Source organism: Rhynchophorus ferrugineus, unplaced genomic scaffold, assembly GCF_030347505.1.
Source record: "Rhynchophorus ferrugineus isolate W39M unplaced genomic scaffold, kcgeb_rfMv2 rfM3, whole genome shotgun sequence".
NCBI lineage: Eukaryota > Metazoa > Arthropoda > Insecta > Coleoptera > Curculionidae > Rhynchophorus > Rhynchophorus ferrugineus.
In genome coordinates, this window is record NW_027472582.1 from 72,457,754 (window position 1) to 72,470,409 (window position 12,656).

At 32.7% G+C, this 12,656-nt stretch overlaps 1 long non-coding RNA gene across 1 annotated transcript in view; it reads left to right on the plus strand.

Annotated features, from left to right (window-relative positions):
• LOC143192342 (uncharacterized) overlaps window positions 1-12,656 on the plus strand; it is a 200,243-nt gene that overhangs the window by 127,601 nt on the left and 59,986 nt on the right. The gene's annotated exons all lie outside the window — the stretch shown is intronic.

Consider the following 12,656-nt stretch of genomic DNA (forward strand, 5'->3'; position numbering starts at 1 on the left):
AAGTTTGAGACAAAAAGTACTTTTGAATTTGTTTAATTATATTGCAAGGGCACTGCAAATTTAGGTTGGATACATTAGCCATAAATTTAAGTAATATTACATAATTTTAATTATTAGATCTTGTTAACTATTTATAATATATCGGCCAGAATCGTTTCAATAAATTAATATAAAAATAGAAAGCAATAACGATGCAATTACAAAATAATAACTCTCTGCAAATAGTCTGACGGAGGCCCAAGTTACAACTGAAATAAATATAACGAATATGACGGAATATATTTAATCTGTTCAAAGATTTTTGTACACACCTCATGAAAATATTTAATATATTGCCTGTCAAAATTTCTAAATTCGCTTTAGAGTCAGACAATATTTTCCTTCTTATTTTATTCTACTTAAAAAGAGACAGAATATTGTCCGATGTTCAAACGCGTAAACGAATGAGCCTGTCAAATTCGTCCGGTTGTCAGACGTATGCAATATTCTTGAAAGCAACAATGATAAGAGGTTATAACTCTATTCTATAGAGTATTGTGCCTGTAAAATTAACTGTAGTTTTTAGATATACTCTAATGTTAAAATAAATTATATTTGATAACATCTTTGTTCAAATATTTTATTTAGATTAGGATTTTTTTGTATCTCAAAGCCAAAGTGAACTAAAACTCAGAGTTGATGCGGCAACATTGCGACATTTTGACGTTGGAAATTTAGATGACGTGCCTGCGAAATAACTTTGAATCGACTATAGTTATATAGCTATATTTTCATCTTATAGGGAACGTTTAATACCAATCAATTTGTGTCAAGAGAACTGGACACATCTGTGAATATGAAGAATTTGTTGAAAATATATAATTGCATCAACCCTTCGTAGTTTACTATTTCATTTTGCTAGATATATATAGCTAACTTCATTTAATCAGATAATTTAAAAAGGGCCTTTCGCATAATTTATTTTTACTAAATAATACAGATGTAATTACAGTCATCGGATAAATATTTAGTAATCTTCTTAATAAGGATACAGTTGAAAGAGCAGCAATAAACATAGTAGAAAATTTCGAAGAAGTATCAAGGGAGAGGTTAGAAGGGGCATGGCTAAGAGAAAACTACATATCATGTATAATTCAGTGGAAAAAAGGAAGCCACGAAGGAACTTGCAACAACTAAAAACTGAAAAATACCAAAGGAAATGCAATTAAGCGATAAGACGATTAAATGAGTGAATTCATGACAAAAACAACAAAGTATTTGAGGGTAGGTCTGTTTGAAGGTGTGAGATTTTTCCTATTCACCTAAAAATGTATTTAAGCCCTTCCCACCTGCACCATCTAAAGATGAAGGTAATAAAGTTATCAATTTCCTAAATTTCCTATTTTAAATGGGCATACCTCATGAGAAAATGACTATCAGAGAAGCTAAACTAGTAATAAAGTGAAATATTAACTGCAAATAAAATATTTGATGGGCTTGGGCAACAGATTTCTTCAATTGAAGCAATAAAAATAGTTAATATTGAAATTGTCAGTTTTAGCCTCCCATGATTCTCTATCTATACGTCTGTATACACTAAATAACTCGATATTGATAGTCCACATTTTCGCTAATAGATATCGCTTATAAGAATACATGCAAGCACCTAAAATTGTAGCCAATATAGCTTACTTTTAACGAAAAAAATACAAGTCAATAATACCGAGTATCTAATAAAGGGAGCGCAAATAATCACCGGCTACGTACCACCATAACAACGGACATATCTTCGGGGAATTTGAGACCTTTCAAATTGCAAGATTATACAACCAGCAATCCCCATTTTATTTTATCTCACTGTGGAATTAAACGAGACCTTTATTGCAATAGTTGATGTTATTTTCATAGGACCGTTCCCAGTCGAGTGATAAAAAATAGATGTCGGTACAGATCCGTGGGGAATCATTAGACATAAAACAAGTAACCAGAGGTTCAACGTCATTTTTAGGATAATAACGTAGGGTAAGAGCTGCAAAAAATCAAAATTACTTTATTTCGATTTCTGGTAGTTCAAACAATGTTCGATTCGAATTCTGATTCTGAATTAAAACATTTGTAATAAAACTTTCTCCGCAGAAGAACATGTCCAGCAATCTATATCAATAATTGACAACCCCCGCAAGTAGAGGATGCTAAATAATATAAAAAATATATTCATTATAAAATGGTTCGAGAAAAAAGTATTTCGTTCCATTGTCGAAGCTCCGTACTATGTTTCAAATGAAGTGATACAACGAGATATCCCTCTAGAACCAATAGAGAATATAGTTCAACGTGTTTGTTTGAAGTACACCGAAAGAGTGTCAGTGCATCCTAATGTACTTGCTAATCAGCTAAATATACGAAGTGACAGTGAAGTACGTAGAGTAATACTCATAACACCATCGGGTCTGATTATTGGACATATATAGACTTTAGAATAAGCTCTAGAATAAGACAAATTAATTAAAATAGTATTTTATATAGGAGGTTACACAATGAAGAGATTTTTAACATGCCATGTATATTTAATGAAACACGTTGTCAACAAGAGTCAGCAGGAAACTCAAAACAGTTGTTCTGGTTTATAAAAGAGATATAATTTCTACTTTATACTAACAACGAATCTTGTATTTGTTTAAAATTTATATTGATGAACAAATTGATATTGAAAAACTTGAAATCATTAAAATAACCATTTCGTAAAAATACTTGCCATATTTCAAAATTGTGACTAACGAATTTAACTGATCCAATAAATATATATCAACTCGCTCTGGTTATAGTTGGAAATTTACCATTTTCAAGATTAATATTGCTCAAGTGGACTAGGAAGGAGGCTTGAAGGATTACCCTGAAATCGGAATTAGAATTTCAGCATCCATTTGTGCTTCATTGTCCTGCAGTTTTCGATAATTATTATCGCGAATAACCTTAATTGGATCGGCTCTGGCTCGGATCAAAATGCATTTAACATTTCAATAGTTCGATTTAGTTGTTTGCAAGTTTCCACGACGCTATTATGGGTTTGTCAAGGTGTTTATCAAATCCTGATTATTATTGAGTGCTGTTGTACATAAGAACAGTGCGTTAATTGATCCAGTAAGATTTTGTAATTGGTTCTTCAGGAATTTTCAGCTTTACTGTAAAATTATGTCATTTATAGAGATGAGGAAGTATTAAAGTTGCATCTGTTATAGTATATTCTCAATAATGCCATATTAATGTGCGTGTGAAAGGTTAAAGTCTATATAACAATCTAGATTTAAAAGTAGCGTCGCTTATTTATTCATCATCAAACGGAAACAACTTGGACTTAAACTTTACCAAATGTATTGACTTATGGGGTATAAATCCAAGTTATCATATCATAACAAAGTATTACTGTAGAAAGCAACACTCAAGCCTAATTGGTCATATCGAATCCAACTATGGGGGACCGCTAGAAATTCTAATATATCCATCATAAAACAGTTCCAAAATAAAATGTTGCGTGCCATTGTCGATGCTCCGTACTATGTTTCAAATGAAGTGATACAACGCGATTTTCTTTTAGAACCAATAACGGGTGTAATTCCATGTGTTTGTGTGAAGTACTTCGAAAGAGTGTCAGTGCATCCCAATGTGTCAGCTAATCAGATAATTATGCGAAGTGACAGTGAAGTGCGTATACAAAAACGCATAACACCATCGGGTCTGATTATTGGAGATATAACATATAGACTAATATTAATAAAAAAAAACATTTACTTCTGATTAAAATTTACTTCTGAAAAGGATGAACGCTGGTATCAGAATTGGTTTACTTATTATCAGTTCCCAAATTTCGATGTTGCAAATGAATCTAGGTATTTAGTGAAATTTGAAAGGACCAGTTAATCAAGTCATTAACCAAATTACTGTTTCCTCTCTCAACTATTAACCCTTCATAGGTCTTGCATCATTGCAATGCTGGACTACACACAAATTTAGTAAGTAAGCGAAAATTATGACAAATTGTCTAGGATGCTGTAAAGCACTCGTCTTGTAGACTGAAACTTGCTCTCTTTGGCCACAATTTTCTACCAAGCTCTCTAGTGGCGTAAAGCAGGCTTCCTAACAAACTTGTGAAGATTACTGGGTCAGGGTTTCAGTTTCATGAATTCTATAGTGATATAATTGAGACTCTACTAGAATGGCAAAAGATGTAAAAAATCATTAAAGGAAACGACATGTCTATCATTGATTAGTGTCTTAAACTTGTAAAAATGCCTTTATTTAATTAACAATTGATCAGTTACGGTACACATGGATGGTTGATGTAGTTTTGTTCTTCTGATTTTATATCGTCGTACTCATTTGGTTTTTTTCGCTATGTTTTTTATTTCCGAATTTATTTCATTCTATTTTAAAAATAATAAAATCAGGCGCGGCGTTTCATTTTATTAATAATTGCTCTACAGTTAGTATTTCGAAGAACTTCGTAACCTTGGACCATAGATGTATTATATAGTCCTATATTCATATTTTATACAAGTTAGTACACTTTCCATTCGCACCAACGATGAATAGGAATGATCATCGGGTTCTAGTGAATAAATATTCTAGTTCTAGTTCTGATGAAAAAAGACTAAAAATACATAACAATGCCGTGGAACACGTTGCAATAACTTTTAATTTCTACTTGTATACAACAATCCTTTGGTTGGTACACGGTTTCGTATTGCTGAAGAAATGCGAAAATGAATCTACTATTAGACTGCTGACGTACCAACATCGTTCTTTCGCCTCTGTATCGTCATGTTGATAGGAAGAATATGTTTATTCATATATATTGTAGCCTATGATTAATTACCAAAGTTTATCCCTAAGTAGTCACCGATGAATGACTTCAAAATGAAATAGATACACGAAGTGGTTCAATATTTGGCCTTTAAACATGAAATAAGATTGCTAAATCAGAGCAACGTTGATGCAATAGAGCTGCTGGAAAACACGCAGGAAATCAGAAGATTGAAGCGAATCAAACCACACTAGCTTGTTTAGTGTATAAGTGTATTTTTAACTTTAGCTTAAGTAGTTTTAGTAGATCAGTTTTATTTTAGTTTAGGAAACACATAACTCATGTATTAAACCCGTAAAATAATAGAACAGTAGTAATATATTATTGTAAAATGCGAGTGTACTAAGCATATATAATGTAAGATATAATTAATTCATAGAAAATATTGTAGCAATTTCTCCACTCTCTTCTGAACTAAATTTAGTAAAAATACGAAATAAAAATAGAATCTAGATTTGTTACAAGAATAATTTAAATAAATCGGTGGCTTTTCATGCATATATTATATCGTAACTACTTCCGAGTTAACTGAACAACAACTATCTATTGGCAGATCCCAAACAGAACCGTAGTGATAGAGGGATATTACTATCGAAGTTGTAATAAATCTAGCGGGAATTGCATAACGGGAATTTCAAAACATGTTATTGGTCAAACTTGCCAGACGTTCCCTATGTTAATATCTCGATGTATTTGACAACATTTAAGTTGTTTAGGGAAGGAGACAGATTACGTTACGTGATCGAAAGTTGAATTGAATTCTTGTACAGTATGTTTTAATTTATTTATGTAATATTTCAATAATTGGTGTACTACGATTGTTAGTTCTTAAGATAGCTTGCATATATTTTAATAGGTTTAAATAGAAAATAAAAATACATATTGAAATGAATTTTTCATATTCATTTCAATATGTATTTTTATTTTTATTCAAGTTTTAGTTATGTATCATTTTTAGGTTATACTTTATATTGTATTATGTGTCTTTATAACATCTTTATTAGATATGATTAATAAAATCTTAATTATAAATTAATTTATTACTACATTTCATTTGTACTTGGATTAATTCACAAGCAAGACGACTGCGAGAAAATACATCAGTATGTATTCGTCAATTGCAAAATTAGAATAAGTTACAGCTATAGTTTACATAAAGGAGACTTTATATAAGTTCGTATGGTTTGGTTCGCTTCAATTTTCTGAAATCCACGTTAGTATGATTTAGTAATCTTCTTTCGTGTTTCAAGGCGAAATCTTGGATAACTTCACAAATCCATTTGGTTTCCAGGTCATCGTGTAGTTCTTCGTTGGTTACATAGCCATAGGCATTGATCAATCGAAGAACCTTGTTTTGACAGCGTTGGATGACTTGTTGATTTGAAATTTTAGTGCAACACTCATATTTGCACTCCATGGTTCAAATTGTTTTGATAATTGGCTTTATAATTGTCTTATAAATCAACCTATTTGATTTTGGATTAACTTGAGAGTATCTTCCGACTAACCAGTATAGTTGTTCTTTTTTTGGTTCTAATGTATTTTGCTTTTTGTCTAACGTGATGTTTCCAATTTCATCTACCGTCGAGATGTATTCCGAGGTATTAAACTGATTCTGCTTGAGAAATCGGGCATCCATTGAGTGATACAATTAAGTTTTTATTATTTCGCCGCAATGCAAAATTAACTTGGTCAGATTTGGAGCTATTACGTTGAATTTTCTAATCTTTCGTCCATTTGTAGATTTTGTTGACTGCCACTTGTACTTTTTCTACTGCCCTAGGCAGAGATATGTCGTTTGCCATAATAATTGTGTCGTCAGCAAAGGTTCCAAGTAGTCTTTCTTTTGTTGTTGGAATGTCAGCAGTGTAGAGCAGATATAGGAGAGGTCCTAAGACGCTACCTTGTGGAACTCCAGCCGAAATAGTTTTTAATGTTGAGAACGCCATACTCTACATTTTCTTCCGAGAAGATATGACTCCAGCAATTGATAATAGTTAGGCGGTAACCATTTGCTTATCTTACAGACTAATTCCAAATGCCAAACTTGATCTAAAGCTTGTGAGACATCCAGGAATATTTCAGGGCAGTATTTCTTTTCCTCACATGCTGTGCACTTGATCGATTGTTGAATGCCGATATCGAAAACCAAACTGGAAATCTGGAATTATTACAAACTTTTTAACACGTTTAAATATTAGTTTCTCAAATAGTTTTGATATTGCAGGTATCAGCGAAATAGTCCTGTAAGATTCGACTTGTTCTGCAGGTTTGTAAAAAATATTCTATTATGAGAGAAACATTTTGCTATTCATCTCAATAATCAAATGTTGCATTCGTTACTATTTCCAGTCGTGATTACTTCATTCAAACGTTTATGATTATTTTTATACCGACTAGTTTATTGGTTTTATATCTTGTTTGTAATATGATTGTAAATAGCAATTGCCCATTATTATAGGAACATTTAGGGACTCTATTTTTGATTTCAGTATCTAAGTGGTTGATGAAGATGGATTCGGCATGGATTCGGCGAAAATCTTTCCGTTCGGGGTGATCGAAATCAATTCATGGGGCGTTCGGTTTTTCTCGAAAAGTTTCGGTCTCCAAAAATCATTTAACAGTTTTATCGTTTGGTTTGGAAACCTGTATTCTTATGATTATAACCATACTTTTCACAATGGCATGCCAAAATAAAATGTCTTGTGAATCATTTTTCGATGGTACGTGAAGTATTATTTTCCTAAAAATCAATGTTTATTGCTAAAATAATACGTACCGTCTAACTGTTTTTTAAAACAGTATCAAATTATTGTAAGTGTGGCTGGTAACATAATAAACAAAGTTATAATAAGGAAGAAAATACGAATAATATTGGAACTGAACTCTTTTGAAGTTTATGGTAAAAATATAACACATAACTCTTATTTTATACGGCTTTAGTATTCTAGTTATAGATTCACGAAGAGATTTTAAACATTTACATTTCTGTATCAATTACGAAATGATCCAAAATCACCAAAAGATATATCCAGTCCCAAAAGAAAAGAATGCATATGTGTCAATTTCACTATGAGGTAGGCATAATAAAACCTTAAATTAAAAATATTACCGTCCTTTGTTGGCACAAAATTTGTAAATAGAGTATCAGGCAATTCATCCGTCAATAACAGAGGCAGAAATTATATAAACAGGTATGAATTTGTATTTACTGCATGATGTATTTTGAATATATTCTATTACTATTTTGAAGGTGATGTAAAAGTATGAAATGTAAAAATAAAGGCTGACAAGCGCAAGATGATTTGGTTGAAAGAGCCACAGTCCTTATGTTAAGAGGATATTAAGCTAGTATCTTTTCAAATTATGAAGTAAAAAATAAACTTGCCAACAAGCATATTTGAGACATATCTTGGGATAAAATGAAGGAGTGACACCTTGAAACTAGTGATATATCTGCTGTGTAAAGAATAACATAGATAACTGACTCTTTTCTCTAAAACTACTGTGTTTAATAAATTTTACTTTATATTTTAGCTTGAAGATATGGTAGTTATTTTTAAAGAAGCTAAGAAGTGATTGTTGAGTGTAGTGCGTTTAATGGGTGGTTATATTTACATGTTAATATGTACGTCACATTTTAAAATGTTGGAATTATTCTATGGATTAAAAAAAATTAGTGGACAAACTTAATATTTCCATTTTGTTAATAATTATTTTATATGGGATTATTATTAAACATATTTTGTGTGTTTTTAGTGAGATTTTTATATAATTATATGTATTATTATTAATCATTAATAGACATAAAACACATATTTATCGTTCAAAGACATTTTTGTATTAACAATTAAATTACAAGGAAAAACAGGGTTATTTTTTCGAAACTAAAACATATGTCATTCATATTCCTGCTAATCCTTCCCACGTTCGCTCAAATTTATTTGACAGATCCACACAGGACAGACACTGAAAGTCATTGTGGCGAACACTGGAACTAATCAAAGTGCATGCGCACTACGACTTCGAACCAATTTTGAAACCTGTTCATCACGAATGTTCGCCGGATTCAGTTCATTTTCAATTTTCACACCAATCAGAGAACAAAAAAAGCAAACTTAAAATACAACTATGTGATGGAAGTCCAACAACAATAAATTTTGGATATTACTTTAGTCCAGGGTCATCATTAATGGCCTGCCTTTAACTATTTACTTAGGGCATTTATTAGATTAAGTATTAGGGTTAAATATGCGGATGTCTGTAATATCCAGGTGCGTTCCGTGGAAAATACACCTACCCAACGGTATCCAGGAAAAGGGAGGGCCCCCTCCTGGCCTATTTTAAAGGAATTTACGGGCATAGTGCTACGGGGATCTGATTATTACTATAGAATTTGGGTAGTCTATTTAGGGCTCATTTCTATCGCATTATATTCCGGTTAAAACTTTCGAAAATATTTTGGGTTGTTATGTATTATGTTTAATGGATATATACGTGGAATATGGAGATATAATAAGTTTATCTACGTATTTAGGGTGTAACCTCAGGAATTACTTATACTGCTGTAATGTTATTGTTGAAAATTGGATCCAAATTAACGGCCTGTAACAGAATTATTCGGTGTCAAAATATTTTCCTATCAAGACCATCTTGCTTGTTGAAATGTATGCATTTCTATAAGTTTCCATCCCTCTCTGCAACCTTTTCCTGTTTTTCTGATCCATTTTCACAATTATTTCATTATAACCGTATACCAGGAAAGCCAAGCTGCATCGTTCTATGGAAATTATTTTTAAAAATTGTTGCGTCTGATGGATACCTTCGGTGCTAAACTAATAGCAGCTGATATAACTTTATGTCTATTACTCATCATTAATGGATTGTTTTGCAACAATACGTTACTAGATTTATTCAGTTTACTCCGGTAAATACCTGAAGTAGCAGTTTAGTTCGGTTTTAGCAATTCTAAATCCTCTATACCTGGGGATTATTACCCACCATATCCATAGCAAGTTTCAGTTTCCGCATAAATAGTTCTACTGGACTGACCGACATCGACATGCACAATAGACAACAGAAGTCTACTTTTCGCATGCAATGTACTGAAAATACGACACTGAAATAAATCCAAGTAATTTTCGACTAATTGGTATAGTAGCCATTTCACACTTCCTTTTGGAACATTCACATCACGTGTGGACTGTGGTCTTATATATTTTTCAATTCAGTATCTTCGATTTTTTTTATCCTTCGTAATTGTTTGTTCTTATAATTCACGTGAAGGGAAAATAAATCATAACGTACCAGCTTATATGCTAATGCTAATACTAATAAACGTGCAAAGAAATCAACGGAACCATAAATGCAATATCCTGCCATTAGGGCTAGTAATACTCGCTAGAATTAAGATAAAAACTCAAACAAATAAATAAGTAATACTCTGTTGCTATTGTGGACTCAGTTCGTCAGCTTCAGCTATGACGAACTTGCAATGGTTACAAGGAAAAAGGCCAAAAGTATCACACTAGAGACGCTGTCATCAAGAGATAGCAGAAACAATTTTAAGTGGCGTTTAAGTTTGCTTCAAGTTATCCATAGATTATGACTACATATCAGTAACTTTGGTCACTTTGGCGTTAGTTTTTGGTTTATAAAATGATAATATTGTATTAAAAACCATTGAGCGCTTAAGATTCTCCTCTAAGTAGACATTAGCTCCGTAGGAGAGTACGGACGGAATTAACAAGTTGCAAAATAAGCATTTGATGGAGATAGGAAGTCTGCTAGAAGGGTAGATCAAATTAGATAGCAGGTTTGCTATCCCCGAATATCTCTGGATTGCTTTCTGGACTTGGGAATGCCAACCGAACAGTGGGTCGAAGTGGAGACCTAGGTATGGGACGTTATCCAGCCAAGGAATTGTTGCGGTCTAAATATTTAGTTGCCAAAGGCGCAGTGCGTAACGCTTCTTAGGGAAAATGATGGCCTGAGTTTGCAGTGGGTTGATTTCCAACCTCCAAAATTTGAACCACTTGACCGCATGATTGAGCTGCTTCTGTAAAGGTTCTTGAATGGTAACATAGAGTCTGGAGGCCGTAAAGAAAGCAGAATGCGACGTCAATGTGCTTTTTTATCGGCAGATCTGAAATAAAGAGCGAGGAACCTAGAAGTACTCCAGCGTCGGTTTGTTTTCGACTGGAAAGTGACAAATTAATTTTTATGAAATTCTCACTTGTAGATGTTAAGATATTACATCTGGAAAATTCAACTACCCAAGAAACATCAACAATGTTGCAATTCATCCTTATTTCTGTTGCTAAGTATTTGCAAGGGCAATAAGTTCCACAATCAAAAAGAAGTTTCAATCCAGCCTAGTTTCTTTACTTGATCGTTCGAACTTTTTTAAAAATACATAAACGACCCAAAATTGAAAGGTCTATAATATCGAACTACCAGATGGACTACTCTGAGTGCCATAGATATTAGGAACGATTTATGATTCCCTTGAATGGTACACGTCTTTGTGTTTTAAGGGAAAAATATATTGAGAAAATATTAACAAATAAAAGTGGTTTAAATGTAGTCCTGCATATTTAATATTTAGGAGTGAACATTCTGCGATTTATGCGTCGTCCTGCAGTTTGAATGGTATATTTTTCGAAAAATAAACAATTCGCGTTCGAGCCAAAGCCATCCAGAACCGGCACAATAACATTTCACCGCCGTCGATTATTAAATTGTTAATGAGATGAATTTCAATTCAATTGAATGTCGGGCGGCGCCAAACTACGGCCCGCGAATAAATTAAAACGAAATTAATCATTAGACGAATATTTACTACCCTACGGAGCGCGGGAGAAATCCGCTCGAAACTAGGAGATTCAAAATATGGACCGTCAATTAATCACGACATCTGATGAATTCGCTTTTAGGCTCTACACGTTCAATGCACGGGTAATTGAGAGTAAAATTATCATTTATAGTTGTGACGCAGTTCATAAGTTGGAGAAATTACGACGTATCCGACAAATTTTGGTTTTGTAAATAAATTAGGCAAATTAGTTGGGATAAATGCTACATATCAACGTGTAATTTGGTAGCGAGAAGTATATATTACGGTTAAACTTATACTATTGTGCGGAAATGAAAAATTACATTGTGATAAGCTGTTGAAATATTACGAATTTGACATATTTTTAAATATTGACGTATTGGTTTAGTGATAACTGATATGATAAACGTACTTTCTGTTAAATCAAAAATATCCAGTGATAACTGAATTTTTATTTATTACATTTTATATTAGATATGCTTAGTACAATCTTTATATGCTTGTTGATATGCTTGTACATTAATTAATAGATAACGTCCGGAAAAAGGACGCTACCATTTTGATTGCCTCTAATATTGCTCAAAGAAAAGATAAGTAAGTTTGATTTTCATAAAAATTTTATTGGGTCTTTACATCCTTTTACGCTGTGAACTGTGAAAAGTTGTAACGACCAAATGGTGACCGCGATTCGCTATGCAACTTTAGACTCTTCTTAAGACATTTTTAACGACATTCTGCAACATCCGAGACTGCATTTCTTCAGTTTCGTGACAAATGTTGTCTTTAAGATGTTGACTCGTTTTGGGCTTATTCATATAAACTTTCGATTTTAAAAAAAACGCATATGAAAAAATCTGATACTGTTAAATCCGGAGATCTGGCTGGCCATGCTAAACCGCCACTTTGCGAAATTGGCCTTCAGGGAAAAACGTCAATCACTAATTGAATGATCAGGATATCTCGGTAGCTATTTTTAAATAA